The following is a 24,633-nucleotide window of genomic DNA, read 5'->3' as shown; positions in this document are numbered from 1 at the left end:
AAAAAAATGCGCTTCCAACAAAAGCGATGCGTAGTATCGTTATACTTTATTGTTTTACGTGTTAAGAGATCTCCGCGCTGTTAAAAGCAAAAGCTATCGCAGCGGAAATGTTTAGAGCCTAGCTATTTTTGAAATTAACTCAAAAATGCACGTTCCCTTACGCTGCATCAAGTCACGGCACAAAAGTCCCTGGATTGATTGAAACGTAATACACTTAAAAAGAAGACTAAAACGCGCAAAAAAAAAAACAGGTCATAAGTGTTCAGCAGATACAGACGCTGCAGACTGAGCTCTCCACAGCTCTGGCGACTTCTAGAGACAAATATTTTGAAATAACGCTGCCAAACTTCATCAAAGAAAGCCCGGAAAAATTTTGGCGTTATCTAGCCTCCAAAAGTGGTAAACTAGAACAAATCCAACATAATGATTCTCTTATTACCGATGCCCGTTTAGTGGCTGACAAGGCAAACGACTACTTCCATTCAGTATTTTCCGCACCGCACGATGACAGTTATCCCTTGGTTCCTACAGCCTGCCCTCCTCAAGATTTTATATGTCAAAACGGCGTGTTATCACTGTTGGTAAGTGTGCGACACAAGTCATCTAGTGGACCAGATGGCATACCCAACGCATTCTTGCGCAGATACGCCGAACCAATATCTCACATTTTAACTGAAATTTTTCGTTTGTCCTTAGCGTCTGCCATTTTGCCTTATGACTGGCTAGTTGTTCGCATATTGGGCACACACAAGAAGATCGATTACGGATAGAAAACTACCGCCCGATCTCTTTAACGTCTACATGCTGCAAATTGATAGAGCACATTGTTACTAACTAAATAACAGACTTTCCTGAACGTAACGGCTTACTTTCCGAATTTCAGCACGGTTTCCGTAAAGGGCTATCGATGCACACACAGCTGATAGCTACAGTGCATGAAATTGCCTCTGCCCTTGATTCGGCCAGTCAGATTGACTTAGTATTCCTCGACTTCAGCAAAGCATTTAATCGTGTTCCTCATGGTAAGCTTATAGGCAAACTTCTAAACATTGGTATACCCGATTTTCTTGTTAACTGGCTTAAATCTTACCTTTCCAACAGGACTCAATATGTGGAGATCTCTGGGTGCTCGTCAGGCGCATTACCTGTCTTATCGGGTGTTCCACAGGGAAGCGTCTTGGGCCCAATTCTCTTTTTAATTTATGTAAATGATATAACTTCAATTGTTTCGTCTGATGTTCAAATACGATTATTTGCAGATGATTGCTTAATTTTTAGAAAAACTACATGATTTCCGGAGCCCTCCACTACGGCGTCTCTCATAATCATATGATGGTTTTGGGACGTTAAACCCCACACATCAATCAATCAAAATTACATGTACTGAGGATAAAATATTCTTAAATGACAGCTTGACACGTGTTGGCCAATGGTGCACGTCGTGAAGTTAAACTCGGACAAGACTGTTCTACTGCGAATCACAAATAAAAGAGAGCCGCTTAAGTTTTCTTACTGTATCGATGGAGTGACTGTTAAAGAAAACTCAGAATACAAATATCTAGGGGTGACAATTACCAATACGTTATCGTGGTCTAAGCACATTGAAAATACTTGCGCAGCTGCCATGCGCAGGCTTGGGTTCATAAGGCACAAACTTGAAGCTGCCCCTACAGAAGCAAATTTGTTGGCTTATAAGACCTTAGTGTTACCTAAGCTTGAATACGCTAACATTGTTTGGGACCCCTTTTCTAAGAAAGACAAGCAAAAGCTAGACATGGTGCAGCGCCGGGCAGTGCGTTTTATTTTTAACAAGTACAGATCCACTGATTCCCCATCTTCGTTGATGGTGCAAAATGGAATTTCAACCTTAGAGCAGCGACGTAAAGTAGCACGCCTAAAATTTTTGTTTTCGCTTTTTCATGGCCACCTGAAGCTTAACGCAAACCCTTATGTCAAGCTGTTCTTACCTCGAGTATTGAGACATCGCCACTCACAGAATCTTCTTCCTTACAAGGCCCGCACCAATCTATTCAAATACTCTTTCTTCCCGCGGACAATTGCGGATTGGAATGCATTACCGAGTTCGGTTTTCTCTGCGCGAACTGCGGCTGCTTTTTCAGCGAAGGTGCTTGCTGCCCTAGAATAATTATCATCTTTGTTTCAGAGGTTTGCTGACCGATTGCTGGTGCTTTTCTAGTTTTTGTGTAGCTCTCGAACGGTTGAGGATGTTTGAGTCGTGGGTTTTCATTGTTTGTTGGGAAAAGCGCGCATTTGTCTTTTACGAGCTCTACTGCATAATACGAGCTCTACTGTATAATGGTTTTGTTTTGCTTGACTTAGAGACAGTGTGATCGTTGACTTTCTAGTTTACAATGAGTTTTGCACTGTGCAACGTTTTCCTTTACCTGAAAATGTGTGTATAAATGTCTGTATGGGTGTATTTGTTTATATATCTATACAGCACGTGTGTATGAACAAAGCATAGTTATTGATATGTATTCACTGCTACCATGCGATACATGTAACTTTCCCATCTGCCCTCCCGTTTGGTCATTATAGGACTGCTGTATGTAATAAATAAAAGAAAACTCATCATTAGACAAATTAAAGGTTTCCACGTGATTAAATTCCCAAACTAAGCTTTGTGGAAAAGAGAATAAAAGGCAAAGCATTTATGTTTGCAAATTCAATAGGTGCTACACATGAACAGAAAACGGCAAGATGAATAACCTTTAATTATACAATGAGAGTAATGAGCTTTCAGCAAGCAGTGGGGTCAGAAAGCACATCATGGCGTTTTTCTGGAACATTCAACATTCTGCGACAGCTTTGAACATGTGGTGGTTTTTTAACGTGAAAGTGCTTCATTCTCGGTGCTACCGAGACTACATTGAGTCATTAACACAGTTCCGTGGAAACGAGGTTAACAATACGCACAATCAGAACACAAAAGTTCCATCAACGGGAGCCGAATCCATGGCCTCTGAATCCATGACAACAATTGCCAAGCATGCTATCATCCGCGCCAAGGTCACCTGCTTCGTAAGGTTTAAAAACTACGCCTTTTATATCCACCTCTGTCCTGTTACAGCATTCTTGGTAGAGTGCAGTAATGCAGCACAACCGTCTGTACATTTCAGTGCGTAATGCAGCACAAGCGTCTGTCCCATTCGATGCGTTTCTATTATATTTTATCCACGCATTAATGCACGTCCAGACGGAAGCCATACCCCAAGCGTCAGCACCGCTCACAACATTCATCCATACCAAAAATATCTCTGTGACGCCAGTTGGCTTCGCCTGACATTAACTCCGCGTTACCCACTTACGCTCACCGCGTGAATAACGGCGGCCGGTCAAATTGAATGCACGGCGCGCGTTGCGTTTCCCTCTGGTCGGGAAAATGCGTTGAATAACTACAACATGTCACGAGGAGGCTATCTTTGCCCAAGTTCGGCGTCCAATCAGTCACCCTCTCCTGGATGCCACGTCGCTTTCTTTGATTGACCTCTTTTTGTACTATACAAGCAAGCGCTTTAGGAAATTTGTTGCGTTACGTTTGTGACTGTATTTTCCGCATATGCTTGTCTTCTGCGCAAGTTGTAGCGCTACCCATTCTCAAATGAAAGTGCTGTAATTGTTCTCCGCGAACATTTTTTTATATCGGGGGGGGGGGGGGGGAAGTGGTTCTTAAAATTGGAAAAGAAAAGAAAAGTGAACCCCGCAACTGTCTGCAGCTAAGTGCGACACCTCAGCAGTGGTTCACATGGGAAGGGGAATGGGGGATAATAGACTTGAGCGAAGAGAGGAAAGAGAAAGGAGAGAGCGAGCAAAGGAAGGGGGGGACGCACAGATCGTCTACCAAAATCACGGGGCGCGAATTCTCTAAATTCGCTCACGCAGTCCGCTTCCGTCTACAAAGTCGAGCAGCGCTGAAAGGGCACGCTTGATATGCGCGCGGCCACTGTTCGGGAACAAGAGGTGCTCAGTTGTTGTCCGAGGCAGGCCGAGAGCTCCGTACGTTGCGAGCATCACCTGTCTGCTCGCGTCACCAGCCGGGCAATGAAGCAAAAGGTGGTCCAGAGTCTCCAGGTCGCCGCAGTCCATGCAGTATGGACTGCCACGCCCGGAGTGCCGATGTTTTCGCTCGGCGGTGTAGTTGTCTCCGGTGCGGAGACGGAGAAGGAAACCGCGGTCTCGTCTTGGGAGTCCCTTGAGAGGGAGCCGCCGCGGCGGCTTTCCAGCTGCTACGCGAGGGTCGGGATGACGCTCGCGCACGTAGCGGGCGGTGAGGAGACGGCCGGCATCCGCGGAGCACACGAAGTTGGTGACGCCGGTGTCGGGGTCGTGCGCATCCCTCGCGGCACAGTCGGCCGCCTCGTTGCCGGGTATTCCGATGTGCGAAGGCACCCAGTGCAGCGAAAGGTCGCACCCCGTTTGCTGCACGGCGTGCAGCTTCCGGGCAACTCTCTGCGCAAGGAGGCTGCCGTCTTCCTCGCGCGAGATCGTGGCCAAGGCCGCCCGGGAGTCGCAGATGATGGCTGCAGCGCTCATGGGTGCCCGCTCACTGAGGAAATCGGCTGCCAAATTTATAGCGGCGAGTTCCGCCACAGTGGAGGAGGCGAGGGAGGGGAGGCGGCACTTGAGAACCGCGCCGACTGATGGCACAACGCAGGCGGCGGCCGCGGAGCCGTCGCGAAGCACTGACCCGTCGACGTAAACAAGCAGCCGGCCGTTCAGCTGTTCGTGAAGGAGGGCGGAGCACTCCTGCTGCATCGCTGCCAGCGGGGTGCGGGCCTTCGCTTTGATGCCGCCAATGGTCTTGGTGATCACCAGAGGGGTGTGGCGGTAGGGTGGGATAGCCAGCCAGCTGGGGTACTGCATGTCTGGCACAACCGTCAAGAGCTCACTCGCCCGCTGCCCCATGGATGAGTGAGGTAGAGCATATAGCCTGTTCACAAGGAGCTGCCCCAGCCTTGTGGTTTTCAGCCGCAGTACATGATTTAGTGTCCGCTGGGTCACCCGCAGGGAGATGGGAGTTTCCCCCGCTTCGGCGAGCGTGGGGCCCACCTGGGAGGTTTGGGGAAGTCCGTAGTACTCCCGCACGGCGTTGCGATGGTCCGCGTCCAAGGCAGCTAGCTGGCAAGCACTCAACGAAGCCACTGCTGCAGTGTAGATCACGCGTGCCGATGCGACTGCGTTGTAGACTCGCAGGGCAAGGGCAGGGGTGCAGCCGTGCCCTCGCGCGAGGAGACTGCGTGCGGCGCCGAGTACCTTGCGGTTGCTCGTCCGCAGATCGTTGACGGCCGGTCGCCAGCTGAGCCGGTGGTCTATGGTCACCCCCAAGTAGCGCACCTTCGTGCTCCACTCGATGGGGAGGCCCCGGAGTGAGAGCCGAGGCGTGGAGCGGCGTGTCGACGCTCGCGGGTGGACGAGCAGTGCCTCCGTCTTGGAGGCGGCGAGCGCCAGTCCAACCCCGTTCAGGAATGCGTCAACCGCGTCGATGGCCACCTGGAGGGACTCGAGAAGGGCTGCCCGGTGGCGACCGGGGCCGCAGGCAAACAGCGCAATGTCATCGGCGTAAATCGCCACATGCACTTCACACGCCGTGTTGCACGGGATGTAGTCGGGCAGCTTGGCAAGAGCCAGATTGAACAGAAAAGGGCTCAGTATGCTGCCCTGGGGTACGCCTGCGGTGACGGAGTGGGGACCGCTGATTGTGGAGCCAACACGAACGCGAAGAGTGCGGTCGCCCAAGAAGCTCTCCAGGTAGTCAAACATCCGCCCGCACACACCGAGGTGACGAAGTGCGTCCAAAATCGATGCGTGGGGCAAACAGTCAAACGCACTTCTCACGTCGAGCAGCACGAGGATGCCGTAATCGCCGCGGTACTTGGCCTCCTCGAGGGTGGCAATCACGTCGGCCAGTGAGTCGAACGTACAGCGCCTTGGGCGAAATCCGCTCTGTTCGGGAGGGAATGCGTTGGTTGCGGTGGCAATCCAGCGAAGGCGTCGCAATGCCATGGCTTCCATGACTTTCCCTGCGGCCGAGGTAAGTGACACTGGCCGGTAGGATGAAAGCTCCGTGGCCGGCTTCCGTGGCTTCAGGATGGGCACCACGAGCGCCTCTTTCCAGCCAGGAGGCACCTGACTTGTGCGCCACACTTCGTTGTAGGCCTCCAGCAACCGGGGCCGCGTGGAGAGGTCAATGTTGCGCAGCACCTGGTAGGTGAGGCCGTCCACTCCCGGGGCAGACCGCTTCGTGCGGTTGTTGAGCACTGCGGTCAGCTCGCTGAGAGTAAACTCCTCCGTGCACAATGCGCGGATCTCTAGCAGAATGCCCTCGGTGGGAAAGTACCGCTCGGGAGCGAAGAGCTCAGGCCTGTTGAGTGCAGGCACAGGTGGTAGTCCCTGTGGAGGCTGTGGGCAAGCAGGAGGGGCAAACTTGTCTGCCAGCTGCTCAGCCAATTCCTGCGTGGCGATCTTCATTGCAACAGCAACACAGAGAACCGGGCAGCGAGGCTCTCTGGTGCGAAGAACGGCAGCGAAAATGCGCCAGGCTTGGGCGTGGTTCTGAGGGTCATCTAGTGACGAGCAGAGGCTCCCCCAGCTCTGGTTGCGACGGCGTCTGGCGTGCCTGCGGCACACCGCGTCAATACAGTTATAGGCACGCCAATGTTCCGCCTTCTGCGAGCGCACCGCTACAATCTGCGCCCTGCGACGCGCGGCGCGAAGGTTGAGGAGGCTGATGTCTGGTGCGGGGGTGCCCGCAGGCACGGTGCAGTGGGTGGTAGCTGCGTCGTGACACTCGGCCAGCGCGGTGAAGAAGTCTGCAGAGACTGGCACTCTAGCACACAGTTCTCTGAAGCGAGTCCACTTCACAACACTGTAGGTCCGAGTGTACCTGATGTAAGCTGAGGGGGGTGTGACCACGATGGGGTAGTGGTCGGAGCCCTGAGAGTCCGGTGCACGTTGCCACTCATATTTACACGTACCACCCACGAGAGTCAGGTCGATGGCACTGTCGGACACACCACGGCGCGCGAGAGTACAGCTACCCGTGTTTATAACGAGCAGTCCGGCCTTTTGCACGGCATCGAGAAGGTCGCGCCCACGGTGGTTCGTCACGCCACTGCCCCAGGAGGTGTGGTGAGAGTTAAAGTCGCCACCGATGACCGCGTCGCGATTTAGGCGGTCTGCGAGGCGGCACACGAATTGGGTGTCCCAGCGTGCCGAGTAGTTCGATGTGCGCACGTACACGCTAGCGACACTGGTGTCCGTGCTCCCGATGCGCACAGTCAGGGCGACGGCCTCGAGGGTGTCACAGAGAATGTCCTCGATGTCCACTGCAGCGTGAGGGAGGTCGGCGCGCACATAAACCGAAGCCCGCGACGTGCCGGGAGGATGCGAGGGAGTGCTGCACCGGACTGCGCTACACTCTTCAAGTTCGCACTGCGTGGTGCTGTGATAGCCGACAAAACCAGGTAGGTTGAGTGTTCCGACGCGAGCGTAGGTTTCCTGCAGCAGCAAGACGTCGTACTCGCGTCGGAGGAGTTGGGTAGACAGCTCGGCGTGACAGCAGCGGAGGGAACGAACGTTCCATTGAAGAATCCGCGGCCGAAACACCTTGCCGCTAGCCATGTTGATTGAGGGCAGCGTGGGCGGCCAGGGCCGCGTTGCACAGCTCGAACACAGGGCCGGATTGCGGTATTGTCCCGATGAGGGCCTGCACGGCAGCGGCCAGGGCACTAATCACCATGTCCTTTTGCACCTCGCAGTCGGGGCCCGAGGGTTCGGCGGCCGGGGGCGAAACAACCGCGCTGTACGTCCGGCCCGGTTGCACTACCGAGGAAATACCAGTGCACGGTGCTCGAGCAGGCACGGCTTTTCCCTCGCTCTTAAGGTTCCTCTCGGCCTCACGACGAGAGAGGGGCGGGTCCGCAGAGGCCATGATTTCTAGCACCTTCCTCTCGTGTTGCCAGCGAGGGCATCGGGGCTCGGTGGCGGGATGTGGGCCGCCGCAGTGTAGGCACTTGGGGCCGGGTGCAACGCAGTCGGCGCGGGCGTGGTCGCCGCCACAGCGCGAACAGCGTGGGGAGCTGGTGCACGTCGCATGAGTGTGTCCGAAAGCGCCACAGCCAGCGCACTGGAGAGGGCGGCGACGACGACAACGTACAGGGCGGGTCTGCTTAAATAACGCCACCTCAGGTGGCGGTGCGTTACCCACAAATCGGAGAAGGACATTGCGTCCGGTACGGGCACAAGAGAGGATGGGAGCAGAGCTCTCTATGTTGTTTTTGAGGACCTCCTCGTCAAAAGCCGCGTCAACGCCGTGAAGTACGCCGGTACAGGTTCCTTTGTTGGCGGTCTTGGCGTTGACAGCCACATTCCCGATGCTTTCCACTGCCAGGAGAGCGGAGGTGTCAGCTCCGGGTGTGGTGTCAACCGCAACAACGTTGCCGCTGAAGTTAATGCGCACACGCTTCGTGCCGGGCACCTTTGAGAGCTGTGCTGCAATTGCGTCGCGGCTGAGGGAGAGGAAGTTGTTCTTCCTGCCCTTGGGGCGGTAGAGGATGGTGGCAGAGGTGCGGCGGGGCTCATTCGCGACCAGGTGTTCGATAATATCGAGTTGGTGCTGGCGGCGACCTGGTTTCTGGCGGGGCCCCTTTCCCTTGCTTGGGGGAGCTGCACTGGCTGGCTGCCTACTGGAAGGGGCATTTGTAGCTGTTGATGCCTGGCACGGAAATCCGTTTTTCTGCTGATGCTTGCGTCGGGCCTCTTCATAATCTGCTTCGGTAGAGGCGTCCACCGTCAGTGGGCGCATGGGGCCGAAAGCAGAAGGAGGGTGTGGCGCGGTGCTAGCGGCAGAGTTCAGAGGAGCTGCGGCCGTAGCAGACGACGCGCCCGTGCTCTCCTTTGAGCGGGAGAGTGGAGGAGAGTGCTGTTGTTGTGGCGAGGAGGTGGGAGGTAAACAAACCACCCCATCAGACACCGGAGAGGCCGCTTTCTCTGGAGGACGGGTCGGACGGGTTGCGTGACCGGAAGAAGGTGGGGAAGGCTCGAGGAGGGTGGGATTTCCTGTGGCGGTCTGGGAGGCTCCCGCTTGCGCAAGAGACTCCAATGTTGCCTCGGTTTCCCTTCCAGTAGAGGTCATGCGCGTTCCTTCGCCTGGAAAAAGGGGAGAGACAGCACTGCGTGCACACCCCTCTCCGAACAGGTCTTCTTGACGCCCGGCGCGGCAGGATTGCCCGGCCAGCAGGCAAGGGCAGAAAGTGGTTGCCGGCGGCGCAGAGTGAGCGCGCGCTCGCTTGGGGGGAGCTGCAAACGACGCCTGTTGTGTTGCTCGTTGGCGGCCTGGTCCGTCAGCGCAGATTCCGGTTCTGAAAAGGGCCAGACCCTTTGGGGAGGGCGACAGGGACGGAGAGGAGGACGGAGGCGTGTTGTGCTCCCAAGAGGAGGATGATGTGGGCGAGGAGGAATCGGTACTGGCCTGTTCCTCGCTGTCTGCCGGTGTTGATGCGACCGATTCTTGGTAGTCCTGCAGCTCAGCCTTGCTTCCCTCTTGTAGTGTGGGTACAAGATGGAGTTGGGAAGGCTGTGGTACTAAGGAAATGGCGGTGGCGGCCTCCTCGGCTGCGGCCGTTAGCTTCGCGCTTTTCGTGGTGGCGGCCTTGATTGTTGGTGCCTGACGCCGGCGTGGTGGCAACAGTTTCCCGATCCTTCGTACATGGGGCCGAGAAGTTGGGGTGCTGGTAGATGAGTGCTTTTGAAGACGATTGGCAGCAGCCTTCAGTTTACGAGCCCGGGTAATCATCGGGGCCGCAGGCGATTGTTTGGGTGAGCTGGGGCGGCTCGTTGCGGTAGCATGCAGGCTCGCGCAGAGGGTGATCTCGTCAGGAGCGTCCTTAGAAGGGGTGTCCGTCATTACTGGTAGAGGCGATGGGCCGTACTAGGCGAGGTCATTACAGATTAAAAAAAAAGAACTAAGGGGAGATGAGAGGGCTCTACATTTCCTCAATATCTTGATAGCCCTGAACAGGGCTTGAGACAAAAAATGGCTCAATAGGACAAGGGAGGGAAGAAAAAATTAAAACGGCGCACGGGTGTGCGCAGAAGCTATCAAAATAAAAAACTGGGGGAGAAAAAAAAAATGGAAGCATGGAAGCGCCCGTAAGGTACGGCGCCTCACTAGACGCTCGCGTGCTCCTCCAGGAAAAAAAAGCTTTTTATATCGCATGTGTGTATATACACGTACACAAACGCACGTTCGAAGGTCACGGGTGCGTAGCGTGCGTGCATGTATGTTCGTGCGCATATTGTATTATTTTCGTGCATTCGTAGTGTGCGTGCATATGAGCATCAACTACTGCCAACACGAACAGGCTAGTGTGCGGAAGCACACGACCTTGTTCATTAAAAAGCAACACGGATCGGCGAACGAAAAGAGGGAGCACTCATATTGCGATCGAAACTGCGATTTGCCTTATCTCAAGATACACTGGCCCAGGCATATCTCTGTTCTTTAATCAGGTGAACGGCATGCGTATTCAGCTTTTGATGGAACAACGGAACTCAATGAGATGCATATAATCGGCAGCTCGAGTCGTCGCGTAGTTAGCTCGACAACTGCTAAGGCCTTGCCTGTGGCAGTGTAGCGACGCAGCACAAAAGTGCTAACACATTTCAGAGAGGCGCGCTACACACGGGCAGCTGTCTCTTTCAACCTCGGGCTTGCTGACATGTGCTCAAACTTGAAGTAAATATGATGCGGTTCACCGGAAAGGCTCAATGCTTGCGTGCACAGCGGTACTGTTTCAGCTGTTTCACCTGTAAAATCCCTTTTGCCGATCAGACTGAAGCCGTTGGCAGCCACCACTTTTTTTGCCTTTGACAAAGGGGATCCAACACCACAATCTAAAGAATTGGCAGATTCCACGTACAGTGGGAATCGATTATATTCGAAGCATGAATGGGAAAGGTTGATATGTCACTTTAAAAGCAGCACAACGTTACGAGGTGGAAGTAAATGATGCCGTACATGACTTCCGTATTATGATTATCATGTTTGGATGTTGCGTTTACCTTCGTGATCTATTCATGTCACGTGATACCAAATTTAGTATATGTGGAGCTAGCGAAACGGCCGCGAGCGCGCTATGGGCGTGGTATGTTGTCATGTTCTTACATGACACGCGTGTCAAGATTATCATGTTTGCACCAGTCATATATTTCGTCATCTATTCACGTCACGTAACACCAAATTTGGTATACGTGGAGCAAGCAAAACGGCCGAAAACGCATCATGAAGGGCCCAATATACTCCAATGTAGCGTTGACGCGCGCGCACGGTGGGCACAGTGACGCTACGTTAGCAAAAGGCGAGCACTCCATCGGCGCGGCCTGACGGCAACCGGGGCGAAATGCGACATGCTACATTTCGCGCTGATGTCATAGAGTAACATTACTTTATTCCGATGCGTTACCCAGTCAACACTGCGTCTCCCTCTTTTCATGACGGAGGGGCACCGGACGCGCTTAAACGCGCATGCGTCAAAGCAACACAGAGCGGCGCGCGCCGGCGAGTATATGGCAGGACCGCCGCATGGCATGGCAACAACGGTGTGACGCGACCAAATGAATGCCGGAGAGCACGCGCACCGCGTCATGTCGAAATGTATTGGCGCCTTGACTGTGGCAGGTAGACATGTTATCACATGACACACATCTCATGATTATCATGTTTGCACCAGTCACATACCTTCGTCATCCATTCGCGTACCGTAATACCAAATTTGGTATACGTGAGGCTGGCGAAACGGCCGCGAGCCCATCATGAGCGTGGCATGTAATCATGTTGTTACATGACACGCATGTCATGAATTTCATGTTAGGGTTTGTCGCTTGTGTTCGCCATGGAATTATGTCATACCATACAAGTTTTGCAACATGCAATGTGAACGAAACCACCGCAAGAGTTGCAGGACCATGAAATATAAATCATGACATTTATGACAATTATGACATATTTTTCATGTTATGACTAGTTAAATATGTTCTTCATACAGTCATGTTATGCCATACTAAGTTTCGTATCGATACCATTATCGAAACGGCCGAGGGAGCTAAAAGTCGTAAGTGGATAGATAGATAGATAGATAGATAGATAGATAGATAGATAGATAGATAGATAGATAGATAGATAGATAGATAGATAGATAGATAGATAGATAGATAGATAGATGGATAGATAGATAGATTGATAGATAGATACGCTCAATGTCGCCGAAGTTTGCTAAGAAATGCTTCGCATTTAAAAACTTCAGCCCAGCGCCAAGCGAAAGTGGGGCATTGACCCTGTTAAGCGTAGCCATCTTTGATACTTAGTCACTGTTGCCAGCCCACGGAGCGTTTTATGGAGTTGTGAATAGCTATCAAACAGCAAAAGACCTTGCGCAAGCTCTCTCAAATCCACGAACAGTGAACTATAAACTACTTCTATAGCAGCAAGTATCACTTTTGTGAACACATATGTAGGCTGCACGAAAAAACACCGACATATGTCCGGGCATGGCTGAGATAGGACGTGCAACGCGTCGGTTCCAAAACTTTTTGCCAAGAACCGCAGAAATTTCCATGTCACCTTTCTGGAAGCGTCAATAACTATCTCCTAATATCAAGGGGAACCAGCTGACGCCTATATGACGCAAGTGGGCCGAAATTTACCCAGTTTTCGCCTGATTTGTCTTTCGGCAACGCCGGGAGGAGCTGACCTCCGCTAAAGTTAGCGTCCACTTCGGTGGTGCGGGACCTTCTGTGGGTGGACACTCCTTATGACGGCTACCGCTAACCAATGCGGCTAAAACCCAGCCTCCATGGTCTGGACTCAAATTGATGTGCAACAGGCTGTTTCCATCTAGCATGAACCCACCAACATCGAAGATGAAGGCCTTTTCCTGCTCGTGACATGACGACGAAAGGCTGCTCAGCAGAAGGTGATGTCCAAGCCGACTGCCGGGAAACCCGGTGTTCCCATGTCCAACGAATGTGCTCACACCGCACAGCCGAACGGTAACCTGATTAAGTGGCGCCCACGCGACACTCCCAAAATGAGCGCAGATGATATCATCGTGGTGTTGAAGCCCCGTGAAACTCTGCACCTGAAGACGGCCTTCCAGACTGGAGATCTGGGCGCTGCCATTGCCCAGTACGTCAGTGGCGAAGCTGCCGCTACCCTCGACGTTTCGCCTCTGTGGAAACAGAACTTGACTGTCTGCGAGACGCAGCATGTGGAGGCCGCGAACGAATTGGCCAGTGATTGGGACCTCAACGTGCGATCTGCCTTCGTTCCTCTGAGGGGTGATGTAAAACTCAGTGGTGAAATGTGTCGAGGCGTCGTCTCTGTGCGGGCAGACGAGATAACGGCATCACCTAAAGGCAAAGTGGTTTGGCTCTAGGGCAGAGCTGGCGTTCTTGCGAAACCTCGGAACATCAGCGAAAGTGAGCGGCGCTCACTTTCGCTGGCCGCAGAGTGCCCCACTACGTTCACTACAACTTTCAATGAACAATTGTTATAGAATATAAGACCGTCCCCGCCTGCCACCTCTGTGGGACCATCGGGCACTGTATAAACAATTCCCACATCCGGATGTCGCAAGATGTGGCTATTGTGGCCAGCGAGTAGGCGCCTCCGAGCAGGGCCTAACTGAACAAGAGTGCGCACCTTCGCTCATGGTTTGTGGGGAGGCCCATCTCACCGGCTCCGTAAACTGCAAGGGAAAATTCCGCTGGCTTCAGCGCCAAGGAAAGCAAAAAGGAATTTCTAAAAGGACGACGAGCAAGGCTTCCGGCAAAAGAGGTGCGTCGAAGGGCAAGTCCGCACAAGCCACCCGCCAACAAGGAATCTAACGAGGTCAAGAACAGGAACGCGTCTAGACAAAGTGTCAAGACGTCATTTTCTCGGGAAGGAGACTTCCCGCTCCTTGATAACAGCAAAGTGGCCACAAACAAGGTGAGCAACTGGGCCGGGGTTGTCTACACCTCCTTTCCCTCCCCACCACCTTTAGAACTCGAGCTTAAGTAAGAATTAGCCTCTCTACGAACTAAAAATGAGCAACTAGAGCAGAAAATAATGCGCTCTGAACAGAAAGGGCAGAATTACTTTTACCAGACACTCTGGATAGCTGTGGTGAATCGGCCTCACTGTGCTCGAGCATGGGACCAGTGACGTGTGGCCCTCTCATTAGCACCTTGGAAAGTCACATGTCGGCTCTCGAAAATAGTGTCACCGACCAAAGACACTGCTGCCGACAATGATTGCGCATATTATACAAGCCCAAATTCAACAGCTGGTGACTACACTCAATCAGCAAATCACCGCTGCTGTGACCCAAATTTTCAAAGCCTGGATCCAGGCTAGTTCTAAATTGTTTAGGCGGGCTAGTCCCGTAAAAGAGGTGGGTTGGCCTTCCAAAGTTTACCACAATATTGAGGAGAAAAGTACTGGAGACGTATCGCTCGTTCCTGCCCGTCAGGCAGTGGAGAGCCAGCCGGCTAATAGTGCTGATCATGGCGCTGGGACCTAGGCAGAAGAGTACTAACTCAAGACTCGAACCACTGTCAGTCGTGCAGTGGAGTTGTAGGGGCTTCAGGGATCACGCTAAGCACAGTCATTTTCGTCTCTACTCAGAAACGTTCCAATATGTAACAGCTATCGTGGCTTTACAGGAACCAGGGGCTTCAGCCGAAATGGCCGGGTACAATACGTTGCAGCCAGATCCATCTCCTTGCATCCTTGTACAAAAAACATACACGGCACAAGAGGTAGACCTCGACCTGCAGGTAACATAATCGTACATCATGGTCACAGTGTTACCCAGTGACACTCTGATCCACAACTGCGTATACTGAACATCTATTGTCCGCCTAAGCTAAAACACATCACTTTTGCGGATGTGTTCAGCCGGGCGCTCAAGATAGCTGGCCGGGAGAAAGCTAGCGGAACTCATTTCCACGTTAGGCATAACGCTCAAGACTGACTCAGCACAACCAACACGTATAGGAAACTCTGTGATTCGGTACAGTTGTCCCGATCTCATGCTTTCCAAACACATAAAACACGATGAGTGGTACAACACCGAAGAAACGTTAGGCAGCGATCAATGCATCTTCAACACCATGATTCCCACCCGGTCTCTAAAATGGTCTTCGAATCAGGCCGAACTGCCTGACTGGACTAGCTTCCGTAAGTCCCTGCGATGGACCGGTCTTATCGATGACGGATATAGTTCATGGGCTTAAAAATCTGATGACAACTCTCAAGAAACATGAGAAAAGCATACAGATTACGGAGGACCTCCCAGCGGTCGATAATCATTTACTCCATCTCTGGGAAGCTCGCCGCAGTCTCACGAAAAGATGGGAATGATAAAAGCAAAACTGAACGCTGAAAAGACGTATAACAAATCTGACCCAATAGGCTGCCGATAATGCCTCTCTGTTAGCCGATTCCAACTGGACCAATCATTCTAACATGGTGGCCCGACAGATGTCGGGGAGGAACACACGGAAGCTTTTCCACAGCCTAATAGATCCCGCTCAGTCGCGGGGAGGAACACAGACACACTTGCAACGTGCTTTACACAATTTTCAGGGCACAACAACACAACTGGCAGAGGCGTTAGGGGCAAGTATCTCTGCACAAAACAGTGTCATCGAGGAGAGGAATATCTTTATGCAGGCAGAGATAACGAAGAGATGAATAAGCCTTTCCACCTCTACGATTTCAAGGCAGCCTTAGCCAAAATGAAGAGAGACACAGCCCCCGTTCGGGACAAGGTTGCACTGGAATGTGATATGGATACATTAATCTGATATGGAAAGGGGAGACGCCTGTGCCACACGATTGGAAAACATCACTTGTCACTTTAATTCTGAAAGCAGGAAAGGAAGTTAATATGGACAACTTAGGACCTATCTCGCTGACATCGTGCGTGGGCAAACTAATGGAGGCCATGGTGTGAGATAGGCTTCCCCATTACTTGGAAGATTGTAACACATTTGCAGACACGACGTTCGGCTTCCATTCACACAAGTCGGTACAATACATGTTATTACAACTCAGTCATGACAAATTACAACCAACAGAGCACCCTCAAAACGACAAGGTTGTCCTAGCATTAGATCTAAAGGGAGCCTTCGACAACATAAAACAACGCATTATATTAGCACATCTCAGTGAAACTCATTTTGGCACAAATCCATTATTTATATCACAGTTTTCTTGACGGATTGAGTCGCACTCATCTGATTCCTAGACAGTGAATATAAACCTTACGAATTGGGTACTCAGGGGACGCCACAAGCGCTGTGCTTTCCCCTCTACTGTTTAATCTAGCGATGATACACATTCCGGTCCAGCTAAAGGAGTGTGCAGGTGGGCAGCACGCGCTGTATGCCGACGACATCACCATCTGGGCCACAGAAGAAAACATTGGGCATATGGAGGAAAGCCTGCAAGCAGCCGCTCACGTAGTGGATCGGTACGCATAGCGCTGCGGACTCCAGTGTGTACCAAACAAATCAGAATTTGTGCATTTCAGGTCATCGCCTGAGGATGCTACAAAACTGCGTATCTTTTTGGTTAGTGGCCCCACACGCGAGGCTAAGGATATTCGAATCCTCGGAATCTTCATCCATAATCAAAGGAGAGTTTACACAACACTATCAATTCTTCCCAAGGTTGGGGACCAAGTGGGCTGAATGGTCCGACATTTCTCCAACAAGAGAGGGGGATTACGAAGCAAGCATGCTGTGCAGCTAGCTCATGTCTTCGTAATTAGCCATACTTTATACGCGGCCCATATCTATGGTGGCGCAAGCACGATGGAGATAAAGTCGAGGCAATCATCCGCAAAGTGATTAAGAGGGCCCTTGGCCTACCTGTCACATCTTCTAACGCGCGACTTCTCGTGCAGGGAGTAGTGAGCACCTTTCAGAAGCTTAAACAAACACACCTCATGAACCAATACACACGTCAAACGCAGACAAAGTCGGGACAGCATCTGCTGGACCAGCTTCACTTGAAACACGACTTTCACACTCAAGAGCGGGTCCGAGTGCCCGAACTCTGAAGAAACGCCGTCAGAGTTCAAACCCTTTCGACAAAGATGGATAAAGAAGGCAATAGTGGTCGTTGCCAGGCAAGGGCACATGCCTTGCACCATCACTATGGCAATGAACTCGCAGTGTTCTACGTGGATGTCGCAGGTCCTGACTACGGGGGTGGTAAACGGCAGCGGTAATTCACGAGGAAAAGCAAGTAGATGGACTCACTTTCAAAGCTCCTGGAACAACACAAGCGGAAGGGGTAGCTATTGCCCTAGCTGCCTTCGACCATCGACCTCAATGTATCGTATCAGATTCGCGTGGGGCATGTCGAAATTATGAAGCTGGTTGGATCACACCACTAGCGGAAAGAACTTTGCAGAACTATAGCAACCAGGGAATCGACTCTACCCCTCGTTGCCTAGTCTGGACTTACGGCCACTATGGCGTAATGGGGAATAAAACCGCGAACACGGCGGCCCGAGCACTCGTTCACCGGGCATCCCGCTTAGATCTTGAGTACCTGCAACCCGAAGGCGCATATCTGCTGACATTCAAAGATATTCCAACCTATTGCAGCAATCATTGGCCGGTACGCTTCCTAAGAAATGGAAAATAGGAAAGGTGATTGCAGTTTATAAGTCTGGCAATAAAAATATTCCATGTAATTATCGCCCCATTTCTCTAACCAGTAACTGCTGCAAAATACTAGAACATGTCATGTACAGTAATTTGGTTAATTATCTAGAATACAACTCGTTTTTCACAGCAGGCCAACACGGTATTTGCAAGTCGTACTCCCGGAAACCCAACTAATTTACTTTACTCACAAATTATATCAAATTTTAGATAGGTCTTCGCATGCTGACTGCATAATTTTAGATTTTTCAAAGGCATTCGATAAGGTTTCACACGGGCTACTACTCCACAAACTAAATAAATTAAACATTGACAGAAGTTTGTTGCTTTGGATTGAATATTTTTTGACTGACCGTTCGCAGTTTGTTGTCGCTAATCAATCTTGGTCTCCATTTAGCCCTGTTTATTGAGATGTGCCGCAGGGATCCATCCTTGGAGCCCTCTCGTTTCTTATTTATATTAAATCACTTGCCTTTGTTGAAATCTAATGTCCTTTTGTTTGCTGATGACTGTGTTATTTTCCGTGAAATAACCTCCGATAATGACGGTACCATTTTGCAGTCTGATTTGAACTATGTCGTTAATTGGTCGAAAACTTGGCTAATAGAACTCAACACTAACAAATGCAAGACAATGCGTGTTTCTTGTACTAAAACTAACCCATCACAATATTCTCTTAACAATATCCAATTAAAATCAGTTGCTTCCTACAAATACCTTGGCATTCACATTACCATGAACTTAACCTGGAACTTTCATATTAAGCATATTGTTAACCAAGCTAACCGCATGTTGGGTTACTTGCGCCGCAATTGTTTCACAGCTCCCTCATCACTCAAATTATTGCTCGACAAAACATTAGTTCGTGCCAAATTGGAATATGCATGCTCAGTATAGAACCCATGTCACGGTAAACTTATAACTGCACTAGAACTTGTTAAAAATAATTGTGTTAGATTTGTGCTAGACAATTACCATCTAACCACGAGCATTACTTGAATGAAATCTGATTTATCCCTCCCATCTCTTTCCATTAGGCGTCAAATTTCGCGACTAACTATTTTTCATAAGCTGTATCACCACCCCGTGCTGCGTGGTGAGCTTATACCTAGGCCACACTATCAATCAAGTCGTGTTGACCATGTGCGCAAAGTTGGAATTGATATGTGCAAAACAATGCATTGCTTTCATTCCTTCTTGCCCCGGACAAGTCGCGACTGGAATCGTCTTCTTTTTGACACTGCATCCATTAATGACGTCCAGCAGTTTCGAAATGTTCTAGCTAGCATTGTATAATCAGGAGTTTTTCTAATGTTTTTAATTACATTGTGTTAATGATGATATTGTACGTTGTATCTTAACGTCTTTGTGTTTTTTTGTGGTGTTCTTTGCTCTCACATCACTCCCCTTTGTAATGCCTTTGGACCTGAGGGTATTTAAATATTTATATAAATAAAAAATATAAATAAATAGATAAATAAATATTACAGGGATCAGCATCGTCATTACCCACCTCCTGCAAAGGGGCTGGGGAAGGCTAATGAGCACATCTTGCTGAGACTTTGCATCAATACTTTATTGTGCCCGCCAATCATACAACATTTCGATTCCTCCTTCACTGGCAAGTGCCAATACTGTGGGCAGGTGGCTGACATCAACCACGTCGTTTGGGCTTGCCAGCTCAACGCAGCTGTTCCCCCAACATTAACCCAACCAGAAAGGAGTGGGAGGCGATCCTGCTGGGTTGCTTGAACCTTCCAGCCCAAAGGGCTCTGGTCCAGAGGGCTAGGTTAGCAAGTGTGACAAATGGGGTCCCGGAATAAGGACACCACCCCCTATGAAGCCTCTAAAGGGCTGCACCTCTCTTCCTTTTTTTTCCATAAATATTTTCACTCACTCCTTTTTCTGTGTTTTTTTCGCGCAGCCTAAATATTTACTCAAGAATGCACCAACTAGTCCAAACGAAAGCTTTTCTTCACTTTCGCGTTATACCGATTTATTTGAACCGTGAATAAACCATGTTTTCTTTTTAGGGGCGAAGCTCCTTATAGCGAAACCTGTTCGTCCCTCGTAGCCGTTGTAGTGTGTAACAAGTATAACATTTTCACCTCCAAGGTGGTGCCGGTGGGAGATTTCTTCTGTGCGTTGTGGAACAATAAAAGGTAGTGCTCAATGTACATGCCAATGGCTGCTAAGGGCGAATGAGAGACAGTAGCATTCGGCTTTTAGTTAACGCGCACGCAGCGATCCCCATTAGCAGTCATAGGCATGTACATTGAGCACTATCTGACAAAAAAGGGTTGCTACGTTATACTCGCTGGGTGTAACCTCCTTAGTTTTAGAAAGGTTTAGCGAGCGTTGAGCCGCAGTGCCATGAATACAGTGAACTAGTATACACCATGAACACGGGGTGGTTAAAGGTAGGAAGTAGACCCGAAGCGCAAGCCGCAAGAAAGTGTGCGTGTGCCACCTCTCGTTCAGTCCTTGGAATGTCCGCTGGATGGCTGTGGTTCTATATGAGGAATATATGATAAATAGATGCGAGATGGTGGTACTTGCAGCGTTGAATAGGTGGACGAACGGACACACAGAGCGATAAATGGGTGGACGCATGTACGGACGCACGGGCGGATGCATGGACGAACGCAGGGATGAACACACGAACAGACGCACGCGCGGACGGGCGGGTGGACGCATGGACGGTCACACAGATGGACGTATGGACGGAGGCAAGCAAGAACGAATGGACGGACGAATGCTTCGCCCCACTTTCCATCATCTACTCCGTGGATATGCTGCCATTTTTTTATTCCTCCGTGCAGGCAGCTTTCTGAGTACTGGTTTCATGGAGTGGACACTGCATCGACTGCGTCAACTGCTACTTGTGAAAGTTTCGCATTCTGCCAGATTCACCAGAATAAAGAAAAAATAAACATTTATAGTTAGCACAGACAACAATTATTTCGTTGTGTAAGATGCCCATTTTTTCTACTTCACAGTTTATACTGAAGCGAATTTCGCGTTCGAGTGCTGACGACTATTCCTGTCATGCATGTGCTTCTTCAGTGCTTTTACCTCATTCGCGAGCCTGGTCCGTTCCTAGAAATACAGTTAACTCCGTTGACATAATCGACATAAATTAGATGAGCTAACATTATTTTTAAAACTGCATCTGTTAATACATCAACATTGGAGATGGTTTTGCAGCAGCCATACTAGAATTTGTTTATTGTATAAGGCTGTTCGATGGATCAATTTTGCCGCTTTGAATGTCTGAGGAGTCACTTTACACCGAAATCTGTATATGGCAATGAGAAACAAAAAAAAACGTTCCGCAGCGGTGTCATAAGCGGTCTCCATTCACTGTGTCATCGGTTACGTCTTTCGCAGCGCCGGAACCAAGCAAGCGCGCCATTGGCAGCATTGTGAGTTAGCTCGCCAAGTCAAACGCTTCCGACAACGCGGCGTTGCAGCGTCAATATGGTGACTGCGGGAATGCGCTCGCCGGGGCGAACGCCCGCTTTCGGCGGGAATTTATCCAGCGGCACTTTGGCTTCAGTGACGACGTCTATGATGACTTGTGGTTCGAGAACAACCACTGTGATTAGCGCGTTGCGAAACAAATTCAACTGCTCATTACACTCTTCCATCACCGTGGTCATATGAAATAAACATTTGGATAAAAACAAGCCAAACGTGTGTCTAACCTCATTAAGAAGCATGAACATGTATCAATAATTGTGAAAGGCTTCAAGCGCAGTATTGTGTTGAACCCACGGAGCTGGACGCTTCAACTTTCACTGCTTAACCATTAGTACGGAGCGCTTGGGTGGTGATTTTTTTCAGAATGTACGTATATTTACAAAGCTTTATACGATTTCTTTGCTGCACGGTCAATTTGACCTTCTCATTATATTTCTTTATTTTTGATTTATAGAATTTGAGCAACAGAAATTTCACCAAATAAACGTCGACCTCGGTTTCAAGCAGCAGAACTCATACGAGGTACAAAGGAAGGACAGAGACGAACAGACAAAGCGACGTCCGTGTCTGTTTTCTCTTTGTCCCTCATATCACGTTCTGCTGCTCAAAACCGGGGTTAGCTTTCAACCAAGTGTGGTGAATACCATTTTGAAATAAAAGACTGCTGTCGACAGCTGCTAGCAAGGTTGACTTTCATGCTTTGAATGCAGAAGTGTGACCAATATCATCATCATCATCATCATCATCATCATCAGCCTGACTAGGTCCACTGCAAGACAAAGGCCTCTGCCATGTTCCGCCAGTTAAACCGGTCCTGTGCTTGCTGCTGCCAATTTATACCCGCGAACCTCTTAATCTCATCTGCCCACCTAACCTTTTGTTTCCCCCTAACAAGCTTGCCTTCTCTGGGAATCCAGTTAGTTACCCTTAATGACCAGCAGTTATCCTGTCTACGCGCTACATGCCCAGCTTATGTCCATTTCCTCTTCTTGATTTCAGCTATGATATCCTTAACCTCCGTTTGTTCCCTAATCCACTCTGCTCTTTTCTTGTCTCTTAAGGTTACACCTACCAATTTTCTTTCCATTGCTCGCTGCATCGTCCTCAATTTAAGCTGAACCCTCTTTGTTGGTTTCCAGGTTTCTGCTCCATAGCTAAGTGCCGGCAAGGTACAGCTGTTATATACCTTCCTCTTGAGGGATAGTGGCAATCTACCTGTCATAATTTGAGAGTGCTTGCCAAACGTACTCCACCCCATTCTTATTCTTCTATAGTTACTTCTATCTCGTGGTTTGGCTCCGCGGTTATTACCTGCCCTAAGTAGACATAGTCTTTTACAACTTGAAGTGCACTATTACCTATCTCAAAGCGCTGCTCTTTTCCGAGGTAGTTGTACATTACTTTCGTTTTCTGCAGATTATTTCTAAGACCCACCATACTGCTCTCCTTGTCTAACATCGTAATCATGAGTTGCAATTCGTCCCCTGAGTTACTCAGCAATGCAATGTCATCGGCGAAGCGCAGGTTACTAAGGTACTCTTGATTAACTCTTATCCCTAACTGTTCCCCTTCTAGGCTTCTGAAAACCTCCTGTAAGCACGCAGTAAATAGCATTGAGAAGATTGTGTCCCCCTGCCTTACACCCTTCTTGATTGGTATTCTGTTGGTTTTTTATGAAGCACTATGCTAGCAGTTGATCCCCTGTAGATTTCTTTCAGAATGTTTATATATACTTCGTCGACGCCCTGATTCCGCAGTGTCTGCATGACGGCTGATATTTCTACTGAACTAAACGCCTTCTTGTAATCTATGAAGGCTATGTATAGAGGTTGGTTATATTCTGAGCATTTCTCTATTACCTGATTGATAGTATGAATGTGGTCGATTTTTGAGTAGCCTGTTTGAAATCCTGCTTGTTCCTTTGGTTGATTGAATTCTAATGTTTTCTTTACTCTCTTAGCAATTACATTTGTAAATAGCTTGTATACTACAGAGAGCAAGCTGATCGGCCTGTAATTCTTCAAGTCCTTGTCATCTCCTTTCTTATATATTAAGATGATGTTAGCGTTCTTCCAGGACTCTGGTACTCTTCCCGTCATGAGACACCTCGTAAACAAGGTGGCTAGTTTTTCTAACACAATCTGTCCTCCATCTTTCAGCGAATCTGATGTTACCTGATCCTCACCAGCAGCTTTGCCTCTTTGCATGCTCTCCAAGGCTTTTCTGACTTCTTGTATCATTACTGGGGTGGTGTCATCTGGGTTGCTGCTAGTTCTTGTAGTGTTAGAGTTGTGGTAGTCCCGGCTGCTGTACAGATCTCTGTAAACTCCTCCGCTATTTTGACGATCCTATCCCTATTGGTAGTGTGATGTAACAGTAAAGGCAACCTTTATTAGGCCCGGAAGACACGATGAAGCGACCACGCCCAAGGCACAGAACTCAGACAAGCCAAGTCCCCACAGCAGAAGAAGATGACGACCACTCATGATGATGAATATTTGTAAAGATAGATGATGTGCTTAATGAATACCTACACTAACTCCCCCCCCCCCCCGTGAAAGCGGTCATCCTGACCGCAGTTCTTGGCCGCATTTTAAAGCGAAGATGAACGCCGTATGAAAGGCTTCATGCGGGATACGTGGACTATTTCTGCTGCCCTGTAGCGGCGGTCCGTCGGAAGAAGAACGGGTGCCACGCGATAATTCACAGGAGACGTTTGCTCCAAGACAGTGTAGGGGCCAATAAAACGTAATTGAAACTTCTCGCACAATCCGGGAGTGCGTATGGGTGTAAGAAGGAGGACTTCGTCGCCAGGGCTGAAAGACACGGCACGATGGGAGGCATCATATTCAAGCTTGCGATTCTGTTGCTTGGCTTCAGTGTTGACGCGAGCCAGCTGGCGGCAATGAAGTAGACGAGACACGTATTCTTCACTTGAAGATAACCATGGTTTGACAGGCGCAGAGAAGAACGAAACATCGAGGAAAGAAGAGGGGAAGCGACCGTGGACGAGGTAGAACGGCGAGTAACCGGTTGTGCGCTGTACAGAGGTATTATACGCAAAAGTGACAAATGGCAAAATGGTGTCCCAGTTTCTGTGGTCGGGTTCGATATACATCGCAATCATGTCTGACACTGTACGATGGAAGCGCTCAGTCAGGCCGTTCGTCTGAGGATGGTAACTGGAGCTTGTTTTGTGTGTAGTGCCGGCTGCCTTGAGCACTTCTTCGACGAGTGCTGAAAGAAATACTCTTCCACGGTCGCTCAGGATTACACGAGGAGCTCCGTGTCGAAGGATTATTGCTCGAAGGATGAAGTCGACCACTTCCGAAGCTGATGCAGAAGGCACGGGAGCTGTTTCGGCGTAGCGGGTCAGGTGGTCGACAGCTGTAACTATCCATCGATCGC

At 49.8% G+C, this 24,633-nt stretch overlaps 1 protein-coding gene across 1 annotated transcript in view; it reads right to left on the bottom strand.

Annotated features, from left to right (window-relative positions):
- LOC142814081 (uncharacterized) overlaps positions 1-24,633 on the bottom strand; it is a 148,028-nt gene that overhangs the window by 113,057 nt on the left and 10,338 nt on the right. The gene's annotated exons all lie outside the window — the stretch shown is intronic.

Source organism: Rhipicephalus microplus, chromosome 4 (assembly GCF_043290135.1).
Source record: "Rhipicephalus microplus isolate Deutch F79 chromosome 4, USDA_Rmic, whole genome shotgun sequence".
NCBI lineage: Eukaryota > Metazoa > Arthropoda > Arachnida > Ixodida > Ixodidae > Rhipicephalus > Rhipicephalus microplus.
This window is presented reverse-complemented; position numbering and strand designations above follow the sequence as displayed.